The 14,598-nt window shown below is 42.1% G+C and overlaps 1 protein-coding gene across 5 annotated transcripts in view; it reads right to left on the bottom strand.

The window, feature by feature from the left end:
- Positions 1-14,598, bottom strand: part of FOXO3 (forkhead box O3) — a 124,963-nt gene that overhangs the window by 22,156 nt on the left and 88,209 nt on the right. The window contains exon 1 of one of the 5 annotated variants that reach the window (XM_063667057.1): positions 6,455-6,473. The exons of 3 other annotated variants lie outside the window; for them this stretch is intronic. The gene's annotated coding sequence lies outside the window, so the exon portion shown is untranslated. One more of the 5 variants, XM_054490008.2, reaches the window with a different exon arrangement.

The following is a 14,598-nucleotide window of genomic DNA, read 5'->3' as shown; positions in this document are numbered from 1 at the left end:
CTCTGTCCCCTGCACTTTGCAACAAACTTCCCCGGCTCTCTAAGGGTAATTAATAATCTGGTGGAGGGCTATTTTATTTTCTCATGGTCCCCTCCCTCCACTAGTATAGAGGCACAACATCTACCTTTTCTTAACTACTTCTGTGAATTAAGAACCGATGAGAATTTTTACCTAACTTTTCTATGACTCCATCTCATCCTGCCAGATTTTACACCTTACCATGTAACTCTTGCAGACATAAGAAGTGTAGAGCAGGATTTGCCAGGTTGATTAGAGAAGTAGACAAGTCTCCCATTCAGAAGAATTCAAATAATTTATACAGACACTTGCCTGTCAAGTTATTGTGGGCTGAGCATAGTAACTTCCTTAGAAAGAGTACAGTATGAAAAGGAGGGAAAAGAGCAACTTTAGAGTGGAGAAACTGACAAACACTATTTCAGTCAGGTGATGGAGTCAATATCTACAAGGATAAGATGAGCTGATAATATGTATCCTTGATACGACATGATGAGAATGGCACCTTCTGTGGTCTGCCTTCCAAAGCCCATAACCTCAGTCTAAGCATGAAAAAGACATCAGACACATTTCAATTAAGGGACATTTACAAAATGCCTAGTCAGTACTTCTCAAAATGGTCACAGCCGAGAAGAGCCTAAGGAGATATGATGGCTAAAGGTAATATGGTATGCTGGATGGAATCCTGGAACAAAAAAAGAACATTAAGTAAAAATGAAAGAAATCTGAAGAAAGTACAAACAAGTTAATAATAACATATCCATATCGATTCATCAATTGTGACAAATGTCACATACTATAAGATGTTAACCACAGGGGAACTTGATATTGGGTGTATGGGAACTCTCTACTATCTCTGCAACTTTTCTGTAAATTTAAAAGTATCCTAAAATAAAATATTTACTTAAAAAGTAGGGCAAAATACCCTCAAAACTCTAGTGACTGCACCCATCTTGCAAGAATTCTCCTCCTGGCTTGGCAAATACAACCAGTTGACAGTGATGACCCAGATTCAGTCCTATCTCTGCCACTGACCAACTATGTGACCCAGAACAAATCTAATTTGTCTGCAACAACTGCAGTTCCCCACCTTCATTATGGCTATAATCATATCCAAACCATCTCTGTACAGGGATGACGTAAGGATGACACACAATATATTTCAGAAGCCAGTCATGCTATGAAGTCAGGGTGTTCTTACTGCTATTACAAAACACAGAGTCCATGGTGGAGGGAGTTCATGGCCTGCAGCAGGCTCATTCTAATCTGTAAAATGCCTCATGTGCAGTAAAAGGGAGGAGCTGATGAATCTGTATGCTCCACATCCAGAACAGTACCTGCAGGCCAGATGAGTTTTTATTTGCAAGTTAAAGACAAAAGATATTGCCTGATGCTACTGTCCATATATTAAATATGGACAATCCTAAAAGTTATATATACATATATATATATTTGTTTAAATTGGCAATCACCAACTGTATTTATGTAGAAGATACAAATACATGTTTCTACCAGAATGTTCCCCCCGCCGCCCGAGACAGAGTCTCATTCTGTCACCCAGGCTAGAGTGCAATGGCTTGATCTCGGCTCATTGCAACCTCCGCCTCCAGGGTTCAAGTGATTCTCCCACCTCAGCCTCCTGAGTAGCTGGGATTGCAGGTGCATGCCACCACACCCGGCTAATTTTTGTATTTTTGTATTTTCTTTTTTTTTTATTTGAGATGGAGTCTCGCTCTGTTGCCCAGGCTGGAGTGCAGTGGCATGATCTCGGCTCACTGCAAGCTCTGCCTCCCAGGTTCACGCCATTCTCCTGCCTCAGCCTCCCTAGTAGCTGGGACTACAGGCGCCCGCCACCATGCCCAGCTAATTTTTTGTATTTTTAGTAGAGACAGGGTTTCTACTTGTCGCAAAGTGCAGGGGACAGAGAAGTGTGGTAGTAACCCTGTCTCTACATCGTGTTAGCCAGGATGGTCTCGATCTCCTGACCTCGTGACCCGCCTGCCTCAGCCTCCCAAAGTGCTGGGATTACAGGCGTGAGCCACCGCGCCCGGCCTGATTTTTGTATTTTAACTAGAGACAGGGTTTCACTATGTTGGCCAGGCTGGTCTCAAACTTCTGACCTCAAGTGATCTGCCCGCCTTGGCCTCCCCACCCAAGTGCTGGGATTACAGGCATGAGCCACTACGCCCAGCCCAGAATGTTTTAAAAACACAGAATGTCAGCAGGATTTTACCATAAGTAAATAATCCAAAATACTCTGCTTCACATGTAAGAAGGGCCTGTAGTTCAGGATAGGCAATAAGCATTAGCAATCATGGGTCATAAGTTGGCATTTCTACAACTTCATTTGAGAGAAGAACATAAGGAACATGCTGAGTGTCTGATGAAGCAAATGTTGCCCAGGAGACTATATACCCTGATTCCTTTTACTTTTACGGTTTTTAAAAAGAATAATGGCATTTCCACTAATGGTCCAGATAGTACACTTCTTTAAAAAGCAAAACAATTTCTCTATGAAATAGGTATGAAGCATGCTCTCAATATGTACTCTGCAGGGTTCAGAAAACAGGCAAGTACAGGTGGATCTACAATTCACATCACTAGATATATTAAATAAAAACAAACTCAAGCTTCTAAGTGAAAAAACAGGGAGGTCCCGAGGCTATGTGGAAATGTGGACACCTACCCTAAGTACTCCCACTCTGTCCAGCCCCCTCTGCGTTAGATTCTGGAAGGAGATCACACCAACACACAGAATTAACTCGAATGACCAATCAAGTATTCAGCTATCCCCCCTTTAAAAAGCATTTAGGGAACAATATTTTAAAATGTACTTTAGCTTCACCAATTCCAACCCAACTGAGAAAAAGTGTGAAACATCTTATAGAACTGCAAAATGCCCCACATAAATTTTTTGATGGCCATCTATCACTACAATTCTAACCTCCAACAACGTATGTGTATAGTTTTATAAAATTAAAAGCTACACAGGGTTAAAATCTGGACACAGATATTAAGCTTCTATAAGGGCATGTGGTAAAAAGGGGCTGGAACACCCACATCCAAGGCCATAACCATAGGGTGTTTGGGTGGGAAAGGACCATGGAGACTGCCCACCCACCCAGGTCCCCTAAATCTAAGGATGAAGAAACGAGAGGCTGCCAGATTACAGCACTGTCAGTTACTGAGCCAGAGTGTTTTAGATTCATCGTCTCTAATCCTCATAATAAACCTGCAAGAATTAGTATATCAGTGCCCTAGTTTTATATACGAAGACTCAGGCTGAGAGATATTAAATAACTTAACGCAAGGTCCCACAGCTACTGTTCACAAGAGCCAAAACTGACACTGGGTTTCCTAAACTCCAATGCACTGCTTTTTCTACAACCTTTCATATAGGCCTCTTACCAAATTATGCAGAAGTCACCATTTAATCTACTTGGGCTAACAGTTAAACAGATTATCTAAAGAATCACTTAACATTTAAGAAAGAAGAGGAATATAAAAGCACAATCTTATTTTAATTTGTTTATGAAACAGTTATGGGTAATTGGTGGGCCCTTCCTAAAAAAAAATTTTTTTTTTAAAGATTTTTAAAAACAAAGTCTGAGCCAGGCACAGTGCCTGACGCCTATAATTCCAGTACTTTGGGACGCTGAGGCAGAAGGATCGCTTGAGATCAGGAGTTCAAGACCAGCCTGGGCAACATGGCAAAACCCTGTCTCTACAAAAAATACAAAAATTAGCTAGGTGTGGTGGCATGTACCTGTAGTCACAGCTACTGGGGAGGCTGAGGTGGGAGGATCACTTGTGCCTGGGAGGCTGAGGCTGCAGTGAGCTGTGATTGCACCGCTGCACTCCAGCCTGGGTGACAGAGCACGGCCCTATCTCAAAAAAAAAAAACCCAAAAAGCAAACAAAAAAAAAAGTATTTCAGAAGAGGAAAACTCAAAGTATGAGCTTATTCTATAGGACTTACTTGTCTTTCTTTAGTAAAGTGGCCATGATCGCATTCATTCTAAAGAGGACAGTGGTGACCATAACAAACCAATGTTGGCCAGGCACGGGGTGGCTCACACCTGTAATCCCAGCACTTTGGGAGGCCAAGGGGGGATGGATCACCTGAGGTCAGGAGTTTGAGACCAGCCTGGCCAACGTGGCGAAACGCCATCTCCACTGCACTCCAGCCTGGGTGACAGAGCAAGACTCTGTCTCAAAAAAACACACAAAAAACCACAACCCTCCCACCCCCAATATTAACTACTCTTAGATTCTGAAACAAAGCCCAACTTACTAAATAGATGATTAGCTTCAATGGCCAATCTTTGCTTGACTCTAGTTTAGAGACTTCTTAGTGGCAGAATGCATTCCCTGGAGCCTATTACCTACAAAAAGTTCAGACAGGTTTTTCCAGTTACATTACTAAGTCAACACAAACAAAAACTGTGCCACCATCATTCTCAGAGTCCCCAATCTCAGCAGCCTTCTATTTATACAGGGTGGCCAGCCTTCCATTGACAAAATCCATAATCTGAAGGTAGGGCATTGACAAAGGCCAACAAATATGGCTCATCTGTCCATTTCTAGTTCAAATGCCCAGTTACCCCTCAAAATCAGATGCCAAAAATACATTCTGTTTTCCTCACAGGTCATGATTCCGATTATAGTTAATCCTTGTTATACGCAGGGGACTGGTTCCAGGACCATCTGCATATAACTAAACCTGTGCATACTCCACTCCACAGTCAGTGCCACAGAAGAAACTCACATATAAGAGCCAACTCTCCCAGGCCCAGAGGGGGGTTTCACATCCCGGGAATGCTGTGTTTGGTTGAAAAAGAGCTCTGTGTAAATGGACCTGTGCAATTCAAACCTACATTGTTCAAGGCTCAACTGTACTAACTTCTCTACTTAAATGTTGGTAAAGCAGGAAAGGTAAATAAATAGACGCCAGATAAAATACCAGAACTCCAATGTTTCCCCACTTCTTCCCTGATATCAAAAATTAATGGTGATACAATTTCTGTAAGATTTCAAATGTCCCTCCTGCCACCTCAATCCCAGGAAAACTATCATTACAAATATTCTATGATTTTTCACTAATTCATATGTCACCTTACCAAATAGTCTAAATTTCTAACATTTTACATTAGTTTTGGGATTGGGAGCTGAAGATAAAAAAGGAGTGGCTTGACAGAACGAGAATGATTTTTCTAATCACATCTAAATACACATTTTGCTGTACCCTTTGAGGCAGGCCAATGGTAACTGGCTGAAGAACTAGGGATGTGCCCTCCTTAAGGCTAAGATAGTAAGGTACATAATAACCAAGACACCTACTGCTAGAGCTCAGGCCATTGTCACAGTTACTCACTAAAGAGGCTAAGAAGCTACTGCGACCCCCAAACCCAAAATCATGTGATTTAAATTCAGTACTTAGAGATCAAGATTTTGATGAAATTACAAGAAAGAAACATCTCTAGGAAAAAACTTCACCTTCAGGGACAAATGTACCAGCTTGTCCCCAACGTGGGCCTAAAGGTTTAAAGAACCCTTAAAACACCTCTATCACAATGTGTCTAAAGAGAGTGCAGTGGTAAGAATACTCTTCATTTCATTTTTATGTCCATCTTCTCTTTTACAAAACAATTTACACTGAAGGAAGCCCTGCGCTGGGGCAGAAACCCGTTAAGTGTAGTTAATCTGTTACAGAACTGGCAATCAGTGGCATAACCCTTCCAGGAGGCAGGTGCAATAGGTGTGTGAAGGAGGCAGCATGATGGAATTCACATTTCACAGTCCTGCTGCCTAGAGATTCCTTTGTTTGGTCCACCTTGAAGAAATCAGCATAAAGATTACTACACCTAGCAGAATCTGGCAATTATTTTTCTTGTTATAATGAAGACCGTTTTCTATTGCAAGATACAATTATTGCTAATACTAAAGTATCCATGATCTCTACATACATGCTAACTAACTGGTTGTGAAGACACATGGACCCCAAACAGATCAGATTAGGTGTGAGAGAGAAGCTTCCTGAAATGAAAAGTATTCCACCAATAATTTACAAAGGGGATAATTCCCACAGGCAGGATAAAAACATTCTTTGACTATCTCTTGGCTCTTTGGGAAGATTAAATAAAGCTCTGCATGCAAACTACTCAGTGAAGTGCCAAGTACAAAAGCAGCTCCCAACAACTGTTAGATCCCACACGGAAGCAGTGACATCATAAATGTTAACTTACTGTTTTCCGAGCATCATATACTTTAAGCCAAAAGGTTCCAGGGCGGCCCCTTCCAGGAAAGGATTTCAAACTTTTAAAAAGTATTTCAGAGGTGCCGTGCCAGTCAGAAGTAACTGGTAATTTCTTAAATGTTGTACCCTACATCTGCTTCAGCCTTTCCAAACCATGTTTACCTTGTGGAGACTGTCCACTCACCCAGACACCAGCTGCATGTGCTTCCCCTGGAACACAGAGAGGTTTTTGTCGGGAAGCAACATGTGGTATCAATTTATCTTTCTCAGCAACGGCAACAAGAAATCTGCTCACTTTAAAAATAAAAAGGGAGTTGTGTAATTTAACTCTTAAAAGCCCCTGCTTTTTTTTTTTTTTTTTTTTTTTTTTTGAGGTGGGGTGGGAGGAGGACTGTCTAGAGCAGCAAAATGAGTTATGGTTAACTCCAAAGCCAGGCCCACTACTTCCCACCAGGCTGACTGCAGGCGTCTCCTGGTCCTTACAAGGAATTTCAGGGGAAAGCACTGGAAAGGACTGTCTTTCAATACAGTGCTCACCCACTTTGTGTACAGGACCAGCATTTCAAGTGGGTCTCACTGCTTGACTTGTTGGCACTGACAATTCAGAATGAGGTTGCCAAATGCCTGAATTCTAACATATGCATCTGCTGAACCACAGATGACAAAGATTTTCTGAACAGCCCAATGGAACCACAATTCACAGGGAGACCCAGAGGGCTGTGTGCCACAGGAGAGCACTGCAAACAGATAGCTTCAGGAGCAGGCCCGGGTGGGCGCCTTCGGTGTATAATGACAGGCTCTTTCAAAGGCAATAATTCTCTGGAAGAGGCCCTCAATTTCCCTTCAGTAGTAGTTCTTCACCCCGCCTATTAGAATCACCTGGGAAGACTTTAAACACATCCCAGTCTCAGAGGTTGTGATTCAATAGATGGGGTAAGGCCTGGATATAGGTACATTTTTACAGCTCCTCAGATTATTCTAATGTGCAATTAGGGCCAAGAACCAATGGTCTTTCCCCCTTATATTTCCATTGACTGAGGATCTGATTCCAATCTAATGATTCCCAGTCTCCTTAGATCTGGTAACATAGCACAGTAATGTCCTTTAAGTCCAAGTTTCCACCACTGAGAAGATAAAGGTGAGAACTGGGATGAGAGATTAAAGCTGTGATTTTATGTGCAGAATAAGAGCTAGGGCAATTTTATTTTATTTTAGGTAACTGAGGTCCAGATCTGCTTTTCTTTAGAAAATCATGAGGTGAGGGGAAAGATCCTTGACCTTACCCTGCCTTGGGGACAGTCACCTCATTCTGCTCTGTGATGCTTCTCCACCCAGCATGCACAGGCATGGAAAGAAAGAAGGCATGTGGACTTTCACAAAACTAGGAATTGATATAGCTGAAGAAGGAAGGAATGGAACACTAACTGATCCTTGTAATTTCCTTAGATATTGCCAGAATCTAGTTTTTAGCTGCCTACTCCCTTCTGCTGGATTTTATCTACTTTGGGACTAAGATGTTGTTCAAAAGCAGGTACAGAAAGTACGACAGCATAAAAATGTATCTGAGATTAGAGAGAGTTATTACGTCATATGTAATACCAGCTATAATGGCCAAAACCAAATCTTTCAGATTGAGAAGAAAACATAAACTTTCATGTAAAAGATTGCACAAACAACCTGATATGTAAATCTAGCTCCACTCTACTCTTGCCTAAAACTTAAAAGTTTAAACCATTAAGGGACTTAAAAAAAAAAAAAGACGATGTTCTAAAGTAAACATTGTTGGGAACTTGGCTGAATAATTAAATTTCCAGTTAGAAACAAGATTTCCCGTTAAACTGCTGACGATAACCCTCTACCCACAGAGATGGCCTTTGGAAACTAACATTTAAGTTTTCAAGCAGCAAGCAAGCGACAGGTTCTGGTCCCTCATAAGAAAGAATAAAATCATCATCTGGTGATCAGAATAATGAATCAATTTTCTATCCAAACAAAATGAGACATATGAGGCTTTCCCAAGGGGAGAAAGGACTGGGTACACAATTTATCCTGCCCTCAAATGAAAAAGAAATCCTAGATAGGAAGAAAGTTCTCTTAAATAGCATGAAAAAGATGACTACCACTATACTCCACACACAGTTCTGTTGGGTTTTCTAGGGTGGATTTTATTTTCATATTAATTATTTTTTTTTCTTTTAGTAATCTTCTTTTCAAGCTCTTCCACAGCTGTTTCTGCTCTTGGAGGGCAAGAGGGAACATTCCATTCCTCACAGCCAAACCTGCACTTCCGGCACACAGAGAACCCTGGCAGTCTTGCAACCTCTGCCCACACCCACTCCCTGCAGCATCCTGCCCCTCCCCACAAACTCTCCTATTTCCAGCCCCAGGTCCCTCTCCCCATAGACTGAGGAAGAATTCTTGCACCTAAAGGCATGCAGTCAGCGAGATGACAGTCCCAGAAAGCAGGTTAAAGCTGCAGCATTTGGATGCCCCTGTTCTCTTTCTCCAAGCTTCTCCTGTGATGTTATTGAATCTGTTTCCCCTTCCCACAAGGTGCTCAGCAAACACATGCTACTGAAATTCTCTTTTAAGACCATGCTCAAATTAGCCACACAAAATGGTTGCCTCAAAGAGTTAACAGCCATGAAGTTATAAAAGCCATGAAGTGGAACAGAAATAGTTTTATTATTAATATTCACTTAGCTTAAACAAAATAAGGCTGCACCTTTTTCCAGTTTGAAAACTTACGGTGTGTGGAAATCGAATAAAAGGGCATAGGAAACATGCATCCAGAACTCAGGAGCACATCCAAGAATTTAGCATCACTTTCATGACATATGACAAGCAATCAGGGCAGGAAGCTCAGTAAAAACAGCAATAGCTGGGGAACATGGAGAGGGCCAGGAAACCCTCTTTCTATGAAACAGGCAGCCCCAACTTCACAGTCGCAGACCCTGAGGACCAAAGAGGCACAGGGCCACACCTGAATCCAATCAGCTCCTAAGTGTCAACAGATCAGAGACAGACTCACATCACCTGGCCTTGAGGTGTAACCCACCACCCAGAAAGAAAACATTAGTACCAATGTCTGGATCAGCACACTAATAGCAAAGATAAAATGCAGGGTGCAGTCTGGCTCTTTAAACCAGATACCATGTTTTATTATAGCTTTAGCACCCGGTAGAGGGCCTGGTACATAGTAGGTGGTCAAAAAATAGTATTTGTTTAACCATTGAATTAATAAGAAGGGGGGAGGAGCCACAAAATAGACCTGAATTATACTTTAACATGAGATGTGATAAAACATGAGACCAAAGAATGTCCTACATGAGTGAAGACGGAAGTAAGCTTCCATTGCAAAATGTGAGGTAGCATCTAGGTTGTTCTCAGGTTGAAAAGTCTCATCACTAGTATTAACTTCAATTATACAGCCCAATTTCCAAAAACCTGAAAATATATACCAACAAGTAGGCTTTAAGGTCTCTAGAATAAGAGATGGAAAGAAGGGCAAACTGATAAGGTGTGTGCTACTCAGTGGAGCAAGGCCTTAGTAGGCATTTCAGGTCCATCCAGGGGGAAGAGCCGGCTCTCCACCTGTCATGGGATGCCATGGGGCCCCCATTACTTGGTAATTCAGTTGGCTCAGAGTCCCGGGCACACTCAAAACCACAAATAACACATTCTGGTTCTAAAGTCTCCTCTACACAAGCACCTAGGTAACAAGAGAAATCCCAAATCAAGTCTACTTCACCTACAGTCTGAAGGAAATTCATGTATGTGGTGCCTACCAGGGCCAATGCTCTGTGCTTGACAAATTTGATCTCATTTTATTTTCACAACAAGCCTGTCAGGAGGAAACTGAGGTGCAGAAAGGTTAAGCAATTTGTCTAGTGGGTGGTGGTGCTAGAAATCAAGCCTGAGGCTAACTTCAAAAGTGAAGCTCTCACCACTGCACTGTGTATTTCCTTCTGAAGTCACCAAACTGACCAAGAAGGGAGGCACCACTAACAAGTGACCAAGGAATAAGAAGCTTTAAAGACTACAAAATCTGTGTGATTCAATTAAATGTTCAGCATGTGGTCCCTACGTTTATGAAAGAGATGGAAAATGTGGAAAGATGATAAGCCATGAAGCAAGCCTTGTTGGAGCCAGATCTGCCCATCTGCTAAAACTAATTTTTTAGAAATGACACCTTTTCTCAGACAGACCTCAAAGGGACGCTACTATTATGTCCTAACCTGAACTGGAATCACTATTTTGGGCAATGCCCAAATATTACTATAGCCATAAACTGAACTTCTACATATCCAGGCTTTCCTCGGTGGCACGTCTGGAGGCTTCTGTGTTCTGGGAGAATTAGCTTGTGACTACGTCAAGCCAGTATCACCTGGCTGTCCCTGGCAGGCCTATTCAGGCCCTAAAACAGCTGGCACCATGTTATGGATCCTCAAGCCAGAAACATCAAGCAAATGTCTGCTAGTGCCTGGCCCTTGCTATTATGAGGCTTAATCTGAAACAGGGACTCAGCTCTATACTATTTAAAACATGTAATTAGTTTATTATTGAGCCAGAAAAGATGAGCTTGCTCTAAAACTATGTGAATCTTAAAATATGATGCCTTTTGCCTGCCAACTGACAACGTGATCAGGATACTTCTGTTTAACCTCAATCAAAAACTCTGGTAGAAAACTGCTTTAAGGTTACATATGCCTACTATTTTATTATTTGTCTTCTGGCATCAAAACCTGCAGAAACAAATTGACAATGCAAGCACATTACAGGGATGGATGTGGAGGTGCTGAGTGGGTGAGTTAAACAGCTTGAGAGTTTGACATCTGAAATCCAGGAAAACTGCTTTTCTGTTCTTAGTTTACAATCCCTTCCTTCACATGAAATTTACTGGCTTTAGCGTCACACATACAAACACAACTGTTTCTAGCTCTTCAGATGTTATGGCTCAGAAAAATCGTTCCTTTTTGTCTTGTTATTTCAAGAGCAACTGATTTCTTTTTGGTAGCTCTGAAATATATGCCAGTGTGTGGGCACAGTCACACAGCTACGCACAGGCCCACACCCTGGAAAGATTGGAAGGAGTGGAGACACATTTTTCAGCTAGGAAAGGAAAAAGTTTGGGTTAGTATTTATAAAACAGACAAGTGTGCATGCATTTGGAAGCAGGTTATCTTCCAAGTGTCAATGTTAATTATCCTAATAGTCACTGTAAATCAAGGTGTTACCAGTGAAAGAAGCAGAGAAAGTAAATGCTACACAACAGAATACCCCATGTTGGCTACTGCAAACAAAACAATTGATGTATTTTTTCTGTATGGAAATAAAGAGTACAATGCAGTCAATTCTATAAAATGACTTGGGCTAATAGTATCTTCTGTCCCCTCCACACCTCACTGAAATTCAGCTCTAATGAGGAGCCTCCCGAGGGACTGCCTTCTTTAACCTATACCTCATCTGCATATTCAGTATTTCACCGTAGCAGTTTTGCAAGATTTTTTTTTCTTGTTCAAAACCACAGGATGCAAAAGTAGCTGATGACCAATATAATGATATTGTGAAATGCTCACCAAGTCAACCATTTATTCCATGACACTCCTGGGTGCTAATTACACACACAGATGAGCATCAGAAAGCTCAAAAGTTCACAAAAAAAGATCATATAAAGAAAGGACATTTCCGGTAACTAAAGAACTAGGCACTGATTGCATTTTTCTGAAAAAACATTCACTGAGCCACTCAGATACCCATGTATTCTAACTTAAAATCTAGGGTGTTCCCAAATGTGTAAGTTAGTTATTAGCACCTACCCCTAAACTATGATGAAGCAGATTGAATGCACATGAGATAAAATCATAGTTTTTCTAAAGGCCATAACAGAAATGCAGTATTTTATTGTATCAGGCTCTAATCTACTTCATGTACATGCTAGGTAAACTTGAAAGCACTTAAACTGGAAATACAAGCATCAGTAGTGTAATATCTATCACCCAAAGGGCAGGAGAAATAGTATTAACTGGCAAGGACAGTCATGCAAGAGACTATAAAAGCTGAACACACAGTAGAAATAGAAAACTCCTATAACTGGGTGCCTCAGGGGCTAAAAGAATGTAGGAAACAGTTCTTTTAGACCCTGCTTGTGGCTGCAGGAGGCTGGAGAAGACAGAAGAGTCTAAGGTGGGGGGGGGGGGGTCAGAATATGGTGGAGAGTTGGAGGGTGAGCCCACTCCTCAACCAGCACGTGTCCCTGTGCTCCAGGGCTCACTGGTCCCACCATATTAGCAGTCAGTGACTCTAAGGGCATTCCTGAGGATGCAGGACCCCTGACCTTATAACCACCTCCTTGGTTAAGTCTGGGTTGGCAGGGTCAGCCCTTGGATTATCTCCCCAAACTTTCTGGAACCCTTTAACTTGGTCCTCCTGAAATTTCCAGCCCTTTCCCTTTAGTCAGGTTTTTCATTTGCTAATGGGAATGGTGTGTGGGCTCATAATACGATCAGGTACTAGATCTTTCCCTAAGGATTAACAAATCATTAAATATATGGGGGTCATTGAGAGTAATCCCTTCACATCACGACAAGGGAGGAAAAATATGAAGAAACAGATGTTTCTGAGCCATTTTCAGGTTCAAAGTAACACACAACGAACGTCAAGTAACACACAACTCTCTGAGGCATTATGTGGAATGTTAGCTGTTTCTCTAGACACAAGTTCATCGGATCCTTTCAAACAGCTATAACCTAAGGAGTTTTCTGAAGAAAGACAGCTGAGTCCTGATATTAATTTGTGGATAGAAAGGCAAGTAGGGGCCAGGCACAGTGGCTCACACCTGTAATCCCAGCACTTTAGGAGGCAGAGGCAGAAAAATGGCTTGAGCCTGGGAAGTGGAGGTTGCCATGAGCCAAGATCATGTCACTGCGTTCCAGCTTGGGCAACACAGTGAGACCCCCATCTCAAAAAAAAAAAAAAAAAAAAGCTGAGGGTGGTGGTGAAGTAGGGGTATCAGCTACTTATAAGGTTAACAAATCTACATTTGGAGAACAATTTGCCAGGGGTTTCTTGTGTTACTGAATGTCTTTGCTTTGTCAAGCAAAGTACTGACGGGTCTTTGTTCTAAACTATCTTTCAAGGTAGGACTATCTTTCATCTGCAGTGAGCAGCCTTGAAAGGTAGTCATAATGCCTCCCTCCAGAGCAAAGGGCAGACATACTTATTGCCTATTATGAATGATTTAAGATCCCTAAACTCAAGGTTCCTGCACAACCCACTACATGTGCAGCCATCAACCTGGGCCTATCTATGTCACCCCTGTGGGATTCGGGGGCAAGGAAGAACCAATGCAAAATAGACTATTGCTCATGCTGGCTGCTGTGCCGTGAGAGAATAACAGATTCCTTTGCCTCTGACCCAAGAGTTTGGCGTCTGGTAGGGGCAAATCTGAGACACCTGTAGTCCTTTTTTTTTTCTTTTTTAAAGATAGGTTCCCACTCTGTTACCCAGGCTGGAATGCACTGGAGTGCAGTGGTATAACCACAGTTCACTGCAGCCTTGAGCTCCTGGGCTCAAGTGATCCTCCTACCTCAGCTTCCTGAGAAGCTGGAACCACAGGTGTGCGCCACCACACTTGACTAATTTTTAATTTTTTTTGTAGAGATGGGGTCTCACTATGCTGTCCAGGCTGGTCTCAAATTCTGGGCCTCAAGCGAACCTCCTACCTCACCTTCCAAAGTGCTGGGATTACAGGTGTGAGCCACTGTGCCTGGCCACTTTGCCATTCTTGACAGTCCACTGCTTTAGCTTGTGAACTGACTATTTCCTTAACCATGAAAGATAAAATTGGGCAATGATCATCTCTAGCCATCTTTCTTCTCTTCTCCTATGTAAAATAAGAAGGAATACAAGATAATAGGATGAGAAACAAAAAGCAAGAGAGGCAGACATACATGGCTCCAGCACTCTGAATGCTCTCACCTGGCTCTGCCAACGACCCTTAAGGCTTTATGACAATAAACCATTAATCAAAGGGAGCAGGGGTGAGAAGACCCCCAGAGAGTCATTTTCAGTGTTTCATCTACATTAGTCACCATCTTTTTCAGCTGTTACTCAATGTTGCGGTTTTGCTTGTGGGAAATAGAGCTAAGTGAGCAGCAGGTTTAGGTTTATTTCTTTTTACCTTCCTCTTCCACCAATACAAGAACAGACACCTTATGTCCATTCCTACCCCCATCTCCCTGACAACTGGGCTGCCTCATCTCAAGGCAGTCCTAACAGTACTGAGTTTCTGCAGGGTCCAGACAGATTCCATTACGGAGCCCTGGG

Source organism: Pongo pygmaeus, chromosome 5 (genome assembly GCF_028885625.2).
Source record: "Pongo pygmaeus isolate AG05252 chromosome 5, NHGRI_mPonPyg2-v2.0_pri, whole genome shotgun sequence".
NCBI lineage: Eukaryota > Metazoa > Chordata > Mammalia > Primates > Hominidae > Pongo > Pongo pygmaeus.
The sequence above is the reverse complement of the archived record's forward strand: the minus strand, read 5'-3'. Positions and strand labels throughout refer to the sequence as shown.